The 12,346-nt window shown below is 35.7% G+C and overlaps 1 pseudogene; it reads right to left on the minus strand.

Annotated features, from left to right (window-relative positions):
• Positions 1 to 5,065: 5,065 nt before the first annotated feature.
• Positions 5,066 to 9,485, minus strand: LOC131025568 (ubiquitin receptor RAD23d-like; annotated as a pseudogene).
• Between the last annotated feature and the right edge of the window lie 2,861 nt (positions 9,486 to 12,346).

Genomic DNA, 12,346 nt, shown 5'->3' on the forward strand with positions numbered 1-12,346 from the left:
TACAATTTCACCTTAAGATAGCTTAACTATTTATAATGTATTATATATTACAGAGAATCCCGTATTTTTCAGTGTTAGATTCAATTTAATATAGCTTTCAAATACTTATAATTCTAATTTTTAATATCACTTTTTAATTATTATTTTTTAATTTAAAAATACATTTAAAATAAGGACAAAATAGAAATGAAAATCATTGTAATTTTTTTAATTATTGTATTTTAAAAATTAATGTAATGTTAAATTTTAATAAAATTTATGTTGTTAAATTTAATTAAAAAGTAAATTAAAAATAAAGATAAAAAAATAAAATTAAGAGCCCAGTGGAGGCTCTCCCAATCTCCCGCTATGTAAAAGAGACTCTTAAATGGTGGGGATCATTTTAAGAGCCCATATGAGCTCTCCACTTCGAATGCTCTTAATGTTGGACAACTGATTTTATTAATGACATTCTTTTTCGCTGAGTGAACTTCATCGATACCCCTTGAGATTAAAAAAAATTCAAGAAATGGAAGGAAAGAGCTGAGCTTTTGTATAATTTGAGTGATTTTTTTGTGGGTCATTATTAGATAGTAATTTATATAATCATAGGACGTGCTTGTTTAAATATAGTAACTCAAATCAAATAAGCAATTAAACGAGTGAATGATGGAGTTTCATGTCCCCATCAGTCGCCTATATCGTGTCGACTCTGTTTACGATCATAGTGTGAACAATAATAAATTGTTGATATCCCCACTATTTTGGCGGGAAATGGACTTTTACACTATATTCCAAAATATTCACGGCCCACCTACAGAGATGGACACGTTAAGATGTCGCATATATAATTCCTCTCTCACTTGTGGGGAGTAGTTACATTATTTAAGTAAAATACGACTGAATTAGTTGTATAATTTTTTATTTTTAAAATTTGAATTTTTACTCTAAATAAAATTTAAATTCGATATCTTAAATTTATCCAATAAAATAACGAATTAATTTTAGATTTTAATAATTTAAAAATTAAAGATAATTTATATTTTATATTTTAAAAAGAAGTTTTATTTTAGTACATCCTCTCTATTATGTACGTTAAATTCAATAACTATGTGATATGTGACTATACAACAACACGATCATTATGATGACGAGATTATTTTTTAATTATGAAGATACTATAAGTTTTAAAAATCGTGTAACAGTTAATATATTTAAAATGTCTTAATTAGTAATAATTTTATCATTAAATCAACACATGCACATGTCGATTTTGATGTCTAACTAGTACATTCACCCGTGCGATGTACGGCAAACATAGTTTTGCATCAAAATTAAATGATGTAGTGTGTGTATCGGTTAAGCGATTAGGGGTTAATGTCTAAAACCGAAGGTCTTGAGTTCGAGCCCCTGTGGCGCGGCCTTTAAATTTTTTTATTTAATCATGTTAATTTATCAAAAATAAATAAATTAAATAATGTATCAAATAAATAAAAAATAAATATTAAATATAGTTAGAATATAAGTAAATGTAAATTATTTTTTCTTAAAAAATAAAATAATCTACATCAATTACTCAGTAAAGATCTTTAATTTAGTTTTATAATTTTGAAAAGTATCGTTTTTAATTTTCCATCTATTTGATGGAAAACTTTATTTTCTTCCCTAAAATTATAGAATAAACACATCATTCAAATTAAAAGAAACGAAGAAATATTAAAAAAAGAGTTTTCACATCACAATATATATTTTTAAAATATGAGCTAATCATGCATAAAATTATTTTTTCTAAGTTAGTTCATTACTTATGTCATCTTATTAGAAAAGCTTCAATTGGTAAGTAGGAAAATAAATTATATTATTATAATTTATTAGAATACTAATAAAAGAGTTGAATAATTATTTGATACCAAATCAAAGATCTTGCATTTATCTTTAATTTAAGATATATATAGAATATTTTTTATAAATAAAATTTAATTTTTTTAAAAAATCATCAAAATATGAAAAAGAGAATATGAGAGGGAGAGTATAGAAAATTGAAGAATGCGTGTATGATGAAAGAGAGGAGAGAGGAGAGAGAAAATATATGGGATTTATTGAGTTTTATAAATACCCTTTGATTGATTCTTTAATTACAATTTTGCCACAAACTGTGTTTTCATAGTGTGCCATATTTAGAGATGTCAATCCAACCCGAAACTCGTGGGCTGATCCGATTAACCCGTCAATCAGAGAGGGTTAGAGTTGAAAATTTTCAGCCTGATAAAAATTACAACCCGACTAGCCTGGCACCTGATAGAGTCGACCCGACTAACTCGATGAGCTAGCCCGAAACCCAAATACATAACATAAAATATTTAGATATAAAAATTTAAAAATGACAAAATATTATAAAGTCTCTTCATTTCACTTTTCTGTAGTTTTTAGATGCTTTGATTCTATGAGTTCAAACTATTGTTGGATATTTTATTATTTTTTCTTTAGCAAAGTTGAACATTTTATTGTTACCAACTTATTTCATATGTTATGTAATCTTGATTTTTTTTCTTCAATATCTTATATTTTTGCATTTCATGCTTGCTATATAATTTATATCTTTGATTGCTATGTATATTTTATACATTATACATTAGATTATTAAGAATAAAAAAATAAAAATGATTATTTTATTTTTATGCCTTTAACCCGATTAGTCCGATGGGCTAGCCCAAAACCCGAACGTTTAGGGTTAGGATTGAACATTTATAAGCTGATAAAATGCTCAACCCAATTAGCCCGAAACCCGATAGAGCTAGCTCAAAATTCGGTGGGCTAACCCGATTGACATCCCTAGCCATGAGCACCCGCATCGCGGGTACTCGAGGAGGTCCTCGAGGAGACCATCTGCGTCGAGGAGGGCGATGCGGCGAGGAGCTCCTCGAGGACTCCTCGAGTTATCGAGTATCCTCGAATGGCTGGTGGAGATGGCGCGTGCAATGCACGCGCCCAATTTAAAAAAAAATTATGAAAAATTCGAAAATTCGAATTTATATATATTCTTTTGACTGCAGCTCCTCGGTCTCCGCACCTTTGACCGACCGTTTGAATTTTTTTTTTTTTTTTTTTCTCCTTCTTCTCTTCTTTAAAACAACCCATCTTCTTCCTTCTTCTCCACACCTGTGGAGGTTGGATAGGAACGACGCGCAGATGAGGGCATTCACCGCCCAGTACCAGCGGAGGAACGATATCCGGGAGAGGGAGCTCGATATGCAGCTCCTGAACACGGATACGACGAACATGACGGACGCACAACGTGCATTGCACGCGTCCATGGTCGCCGACGTGCTCAGGCGTCGTGGTCTATCCTAGGCTTTTAATTATGTGATTTTAATGATGTTTTAGGTTTTTTAAATTTTTATGTATTTTTTTTTATGTTTTAAGTAATTTTAAATTTTATGTTTAATCCAGTATTTAAATATGCAATTTAAATTATGCAATAAAATTTAAATGAAAAACATAAAATCAAAACTAATATTATCAAGGAGGCTATCAAGGAACCCCAATGCAGCACTACCTACTCAATAACACAAACACTATCAAGTAGGCTATCAAGGAGGTCCCAATGCGGATGCTCTTATGACTTACCTACGCAAACAGACTTATTCATTCAACTAGTATTTGCATCCCGTGCAATGCACGAGATTTTTTTTATATATATTTATATAAAATTAATACTAATTCAATTATTGTACTTATAAATATAATAAAAAAATTAATTTTAATTAAATATATTTGAATTGAATATTGAAAAAATAAAAAAGAATTCACAATTATAAAATTTGATATTATGAAAAACAAAAAAATAAGTTAAATTACAAAAACTAAAAATAAAATACTAATTAAAAAGAATTAAAAATATATTTATTCAAAAAAGATGAGAGAGGAGAGAGAATTTTATAAAATTTTAATTTTTAAATAAATTTAATTTTTACATTTTAAATCAAATATTTTCATAAAATATCTCATATTAAAGTTTTTATCGTGATCTTTAATTTGATATGCATATTAAATATTTTATATTTAATTGAATTTCACAATTTTCGAAAGAAATGTAACAACAAATGAGAAGTTAAAGAAAATGAAAATAAGAAGAAAAATATATAGTTTAAACATAAACCTTCAATTTTATTATAACTATAAAATTGCCACTCAATTGTGAAATTAATTTGAAATTGATTTCAAATTGAAAACTCGCTTTTTAATATAGTATATATTATAATATTAATTAATCTTTACAAATGCCATAAATACTACACCCTGCTCATTTAATCTTTCAATTATATGCAACTACAGTAAAAGGTGTTTGTCTAAGCTAGTAAAGACCTTATAAGCTCTAATAATTTATAAAATATATTGTCTAAAAAACTTATAAATAATTATCATGTATTTATATAATCATTACAAAAATTCGTGTGTATACCGGCCAAAACTACCGGCGGCGCCGTTGCCGCTGGTAATTATCGGCCGTCTACCGACGACGGAGAAGATGACCCGATTTTTTAAAATACCGTCCGACAATAGCGCCACCGCCGTCCGGTCAACATTACCGACTGCTGCTACCGCCTGCAAAGCTCCGGCAAAAGATCGCCGCTAGCCGATGGCCTTCAGCAGCGGCGCCGTTAATTACTAGCGGCCGTCTTTTGCCGCTGGTATTGGAGTCACCGACGAGCGAAACCGCCGCTTGTATTGCCGCCGGTGACCTAATTTCAGGCGGTATATGGTTGATTACCGGCGGCAATTAATCAGCGTATTTTTTTTGTAGTGAATTGAATTTATAAACTAGCGAAAAAAGTAGAGAAAAACAAAATTAGAATAATATATAAAATATAAATAAAAAATCATTAAGATTAATTTTGTAAAATATTTTTTATTTATAATATTATGAGATGAAGAGCTTACAAGTTGTTGGAACATATTGTTACAACTTACTACTTATTTTGTTAAACAATTCTCAAGAGTCAAGTGCTTATAAGCTCTTAAACCCTAAATCCTTATAAATTGTTATCTAAAGTTTATAAGCTCAATCAAACACTCCTTAAGAGGGTGGTTCTTGAAAATTTTAAATTAAGGGCAAGAAATGGATTCAATTTACATTTCTGAGCATCACGTCACATAAATAAACACAAGAAGAAATGAGAGGAAAATAGGTTTTCGAAAGAGATGAATAGTTGTTGACCTCAAATGCTATATCATCACTCTTCAAACTCATGAATATGATCCAACAAGTAGTTTGCAGCCAGCTCCTTGTTTTTGTTGCAGGTGAACAACACTTGAAGAACTACTGCTCAGTCAAACCCCATAGCTTCGAGCTGGAAAATCGTTACTATATGTTAGCTACGACACCGTTTCAAAGCAGCCAAAAAGTGTGGATCTCAAGAGAAAGTTCTATTTAGAGAGAAAAAGTTACCCGTTTTATAGCCTCACGTTCATCTGGTGTAACTGTTAGACCTGAGGCATTGCTCCAACTACGTTGCTGAAAACAACATCATGAAATATTTTTTTTGTATCAGAACCACACTTCCAATGACAGAAACATGTTTTTTTCTATTATTGCATTGGGACATTTAGGGATACCTTTCATCGCCTTCTATAGGCTCATTTAGGGCTGAGCAACGAACCGACCGAACCGAAAAAACCGACCGAACCGATCATTTTCGGTTCGGTTCGATCATTTTAAAAACCGATGGGTATCGGTTCGGTTGTCGGTTTTTTAGTTTTGGTTCGGTTATGAACCGAACCGAACCGATACTTAACATATATATATAAAAAACCCTAGAAATTATTCATTTCCCACCCCAAACCCAAACATGCGCCTGGGCGCCGCGCCTCCCCTCCCCTCCCTTTCAAATGGAAACCCTAGAATCTAGTCTCCTCCCTCCCAGTCCCAGCCGCGCCTCCATTCTCCACACTGCACAGCCGAGGCTTCTCTGACCGGCGACCTCCCCCACCGCCTCCATTCTCCGCGTCGCTACTCCTCCACGGCGAGCACGAGCAGACCAGCACGGACCAGTGACCACCGTTGGAGCTTGAAGCAGACGCTGCAGACCTCCCCCCGCCTCACGAGCAGACTGCAGAGTGCAGACACGCCGGCAGCCGCCTCTGCTGGAGCTTGACGCCGCTAGAGCAGACTGCAGACACGCCGGCAGCCGCCTCCGCTGGATCTTGAATTGGAATTGGAATTGATGTTGTTTTCTTGTTTAGTAAACAAGTAATTGGTAGATTTATTGTTTTTAGATTTACTTGTTTACTTGAATTGGAATTGGAATTGGAATTTTTACAAATGTTTTCGAAGATTACAGGCTGTTTTTTTACAGAAATTGGTAGATTTATTGTTTTTTTGAAAAAAAAATAAATTGTCGGTCGGTTCGGTAACCGACCGAAACCGATCGGTTTTGGCCGGTTCGGTTCTGATCGGTTTTTAAGGCAATGTCGGTTCGGTTCGGTCTGCCAACTTTCAAGGTCGGTTCGGTTTCGGTTTCTTCCAAATGGGTCGGTTCGGTTCGGTTTTGAACCGATGCTCAGCCCTAGGCTCATTTGATCAGGCGAAGAAAGTCGGCTTCGTGGTCTTAAATCAACCTCACTAATTGCGGATTTTTCTTTCCAAGCTCTTGAAACATGGGCTGCCAAGCAACATAAAGCTCGTCAATACCTGTTCGACACAACTAGATATGATGAGAATACAACAAACCTGCAAGATTTGTGGGTTGGTCTGCACCATCTCTCTCAGTGCTTGGAACTGATGCAAGGGATTAAGATAATTAAAAAAAAAAAAAAGCAAAAGCAAATATGAGAGTTCATACTCCATTGCGCTCATCTAAAATCCTCAAAACTAGCTGTGGAGTATTCCGTAGAAACTCTAAGGTGTTTGCACCACCAGCATTTGGACCCATATTTGGAAGACCCTGTTAAGAATAATCATAGCCCCGTCGTCAACTATGTTTTTTCCATTAACATGTAATGAAATTCTAAGACGAGAAACTTTTAGAACAACCTGTAGGAAAAGATTCAATGGATCTGCATTAGGTCCAGAGGCAAGATCAGGTGCTGCTTGCATAGCATCCGGAGGTTGTGCAGGCAGGTTAATAGCCGTTCTGTCGGTTGCAGCAGGGGTTTCAATTGGTGCAGGTATTCCCTGAGATACATCACAAACATGAAAATGGCACCGACATAATAACTTTTATTTGAAGGATTATAGTTGAAGGCATGACAATAGAAACTCGAGAACAACCTCTCACTTACAGAGTATAAATAAGCAACCGCTATCTCTAGTTATTGAAAATAGCACGAAGAGCTCGAACAACCGTGTCTCTGTCCCAATTTCCTCCACCCATATCAATAATCTGCTGGATAGTACCCTCAAGGTTGTTACCAGCGATTAGATTAGAAGCAGCTTGCAGTAAACATCCTCCAACCTGCAATTAAACCGGAAGTGAGTGTCCAAAGCCAAGATTGGGGAAATAAAAAGTTGTACTCCCTCTGTCCCATTTCAAATGCCCTACTTTCCAATTTGAGCCATCTCATTTGAAATGTCTAATTCTGTTTTGAGACATCCAACACATAACAAACACCCTCAACATAACTCATACATTACATACTACGCCACAAAAAAAGCTACTCTCTACATTCTCTCTCTAACTTGATTTCATAGAAATACCAAAAAAGCTACTTTGTCTTACCAACTTTATTATAAACAATTCACTTTATATCTAAATCACATTCACCTTAATACTCATGCCCAAAAGAAATTAGACCAGAGGAAGTACAAAATATCATAGATGGATTCTCACGCAGCATTAGCAGCTGTGACAGGAGAAGGAGAAAGAGAAGGGGCAGGGGCAGGGGCAGGAGAACTAGCAGCTGCAGGCCAGCGAAATAATCCAATCAAGCACAATATAAAATTCTCCCATCATGCTACATGCATCCAAGGGAAGGAGGGGATGGAAGAGAGCATAGAGAATAATAAAGTTCTGAGCAAAGCATTCAAAGCAAGTGGTAATCAAATCTTACGCTGCCGCTGGAGGTTGAGGAGATGTTGATATTGGAGCTGAAGTTAGCTGCGAGTCACCTGATCGTGGTGTCTAGAGCATCATAAGTACATATATTCACTTCTTCTTCTTTTTAACTAAAACCCGAAGGGTGAGGGATTAGGCAGACCCCCAACCTCTAAATAAATCTCAACCTGTATCCCATACATGACGTTGCCCAAAAGTGACAACGCCCAGCATAAACCACAGGGAAAATCATTAAAAAGACAAACATACATAGGTATAGCCCAAAAGTGGCTACATCCAAATGACAAAGGAAACAACACAAAAAATAAACAGAACAAAAATAAACTAGCTATCAACATGATATCTAAATCTAAAGTTAGGATAACCAAGCTGATCCATTCTAATTAGAGCAATAAAAAAACGAGGAGCAGAGAAATAATCGAAAGTAGTCAATGTCTGAGCCCGATGCCCTCTCCTAGCCATAAAATTAGCAGGCTGGTTTCCCTCACGGTGAATGTGAGAGAAACGAACCTACTGAAAGCCTCACTTAATTAAGTACATATATTCACTTAAGTATGCCAAACTTCACGGAAGCCTCTAGAACATTATATGTACAAAATTTATAGTTTAGTTACATGTAATTTACATTTTTTTTTTATGAATCAACATAAGCAGATTGTCCCACACAATTGGGGGGAGGCGGACATCAAATTATAGGAGTGATAGTGTAACTAGATATAGAAACTTCATAATACTAGCAAGTTAGTGCATATCGTTTGTTGTTACCTTTATAGCAGGTGCACTTGATGTTGTTGAGCCTCACCTAGCGAGACCTTGTTCTACGACAATAGAAAGGAAATGATAAATGAAAGGACTACTGATCAGATAATAACTCGTAGTTTAAAAAGGCCAGTTCAGAGAACTTATCTAGTGTCGATCTCCTAATGAATCGAGAATTGGCAATAAATGAAAATTTACCTTTGACGGCATAATAACAACAAGTATTTTTAGCAATATTATTTTCATCCAGTGTAGTTCCATCTTTAAGAACTTTTCCCAGATGGATAAGCATCTGCAGCGTTGCAGGATAAACATCAGCTCCATGTGTAGTTTCTATGATTCTCTTCACATTCTCAACCTGGAGAATAAAGCTAATGAACAAAACTAGCCAAATCCCAAAAGATAATGTATAGAAACATAGATGGATACATCTTTATATAGAAGGAATAACTTAACACATTTTTTTCATTATTCAATATTTTCACCCTTTTAATAGTATGGCATCTAAGTTCACTAAAGTTCATATACAATCATCTCAAACACATGTGGCATATTGTATGCATCACTCAATGAGACGCACTACATCCACTAGTTAATCGTTTATAATTCAGATGAGCATCTTCTTGCACTCATGCTACCATTAAGTAGCTATAATTCCCACAAGAGAAGCACAAACATGATGATCGGCACCATTAGAAGCCATTGCCTATATTCTTCTTAGGGGGGACCTTTGATTTGAGGGATGAGATAGATAAAATTGATAGGATTGGACAGTGATGAAATAATCCACCGAACTCTGGGGTGATAAATAATCACTCAATTGCATGATTAGAGTGCCCTAGTTATCTATCACAAGCCTAACCATGCAAACCAAACACTTGATTAAGTTAAATTATTTTATCAATCATATCTTATCACTCAAACCAAAGCCTAATTAATAACTTAAGTAGGTTACTACAGCTGAAGCTACTCTAATCTATCATACAACCTAAGGGGTTATCAAAATTCAAATACTACATCTGTTCATGCAATAGTAAGAGTACTAATAGAAACATCATCACTGGAAACTTCTATTATTAAGTTTCATTATCACTTGATAAAAAGTCACATGGAATTATAACACGAAAAAACTATAATCACACATGTATATAAACAATACAAACATATGAACTTCATCACTGACCATACATAAAAACGAACATATGCCAAAGAAAGATTGAATAATTACTTATGCACATAACCAAGTAATCACTCAAAACCAACAAATTAAAAGGGGGAATTCAATAAAAGGGGTGAAAAGAGGATTTCAACATGCCAAAGCTCAGATTTATTCAAACATGATATGTTAATTTTAATAGCACATAAAACTACATCATCACCACAACAAAACCTGTTGATATGTCTTGAATTTCCCGTTTCGGTCAGGTTTGGGCTTTAGGCCCAATGTGGGTGTTTTATCTCAATACTATATATACTTGAGATATGTAATTTGTAACCCTAGCCACATAATAAAATATGTTCTCTTCTCTGCCCATGGATGTAGTCAAATTGGTGAACCACATAAATATGTGATGAGGACTAATATATGTAGAGCAGAGGAATGGACTTGGACAGAGGCATCGCTTGGATCAAAGGAACGGGACCAGTCAGAGGAATGAGCTCCGTCAGAGGAGTGGGCTCGGTCAGAGGAATCACTGAAGTCAGAGGAATGACTTACCCACAAGATAGTCAACGGCAAAAATGACCACTTCACCCGGGAAGCGCCAGAGTAGAGGATTCACTCGTCTGCAGAGGAATCCAAAGCTCTGCGATACATACGCTTCTCTGTCGTTGAGCAGAGGAACGAGCGAAGAAAGGCAAAATTATCATCGTACCCCTGACCACGCGTGGAACATGACTCCACACTGAAATTACTACTTTACCCCTAGAATGTACTCTATAAATACCCATGCACCCATATTATGTAGTTTTACGTGTTCTCTATTAATTCAACATCAAACTTACTTCCTCTCAGCAATTCGACTCTATTCTCTCAATTTCCACGATCAATACTAGGTAAAATTCATAATCTAGATTAGGTGTTGATAAGATACTTTATCAATATGTGTCTTCTTTACGTTGCCTGTTTGATTGTGCTCTTTAATCCTATTCCGTCACAACAAACTGGTATCTAGAGCCTAGTCGTTTCGATCAGGGATTTTTTCTTCACTGTCAGGGTTTTCTGGAGTCGATCAAGAATGTCTGCTTTAAACGTAAAGGTTGACAAATTCACCGAGAGAAATAGTTTTGGCATATGGCAGATCAAGATGCGATCTCTGCTGAAGCAGCAGGGTTTGTGGGCGCTGCTGTCTGGAAATAAGAAATATGATAAAGATGATGAAGAAGAGTGGAATACTCGGGAAGAAAAAGCCCACTCAACTATCATGTTGTGTATGCCTGACGATGTTATCATCGAGGTTGCCAATTAGGAAACTGTCGAAGGTCTCTGGAAGAAGTTAGAGAGTTTGTACATGACGAAGTCTCTGACCAATAAGTTGCTTCTAAAGCAACGTCTGTTCCGTTTACGCATGCAGGAAAGTACTCCCCTTCGGGATCATCTAGACAAATTAAATAAAAATTTGCTGGATTTGCGTAATATTGATGTTAAAGTAGAAGATGAGGATGCTGCTTTAATTCTGTTAGTATCTTTGCCTGAGTCGTATGAGAATTTTGTTGAATCGTTTATTACTGGGAAAGATATACTCTGTCTCTGGAAGATGTTCGATCTGCTCTCCACAGTAGAGAAGATCGTCAACAGGCCACTAGCTCGGTCACAGAAAATCAAGCATCAAGGCTGTCTGTCACGGGTAAGGGACAAAAGGAAATTGGGAAGCCGAACCATAAGGGTTCAAAAGGTCCTAAACCCGAAGATATCTGCAATTGCTGTAAAGAACCAGGGCACTGGAAGAATGATTGTCCTAAGAAGAAGAGGAAGCAGGAGCAGAAATGGGGTGTCAACGGTTCTGTAGCTGTGGCAGAAACTGATACGAATTCTGAAGAAGATTTAGCATTGGTTGTAGTTGGACAGTCACATCGTAATGATGTGTGGATTCTGGATTCTGGGGCATCATACCATATTTGTCCTAACAGAGAGTTATTCTCGACCTATGAGCAGATAGATGGAGGCAATATTTCCATGACCAACAGTGATGTCTGCAAGGTGGTTGGAATAGGCTCAGTCACGATACGGACACATGATGGGGTATTCTGCACCTTGAATAAAGTTAGGCATGTTCCACATATGACGAAGAATCTGATATCATTGAGTCTTCTTGACAACAAGGGTTTCAGTTTCAAAGATGAAGGTGGAGCTATGTATGTCTGTGAAAGTTCAAAGGTGGTTCTAACAGGCTTGAAACGTGGTACCTTATATTATCTGCGAGGTTCCATGGTGACAGGTTCTGCTGATATGTTCACCAAGCCGGTCTCACATAGCAAGTTTCAACATTGTTTGGACTTGCTAAACATCAGAAGCTGTTAGTTGCCAAATGAGAGGCAAATCTGAGGCAGAAAGG

Source organism: Salvia miltiorrhiza, chromosome 5, assembly GCF_028751815.1.
Source record: "Salvia miltiorrhiza cultivar Shanhuang (shh) chromosome 5, IMPLAD_Smil_shh, whole genome shotgun sequence".
In the NCBI taxonomy this organism is placed as follows: domain Eukaryota; kingdom Viridiplantae; phylum Streptophyta; class Magnoliopsida; order Lamiales; family Lamiaceae; genus Salvia; species Salvia miltiorrhiza.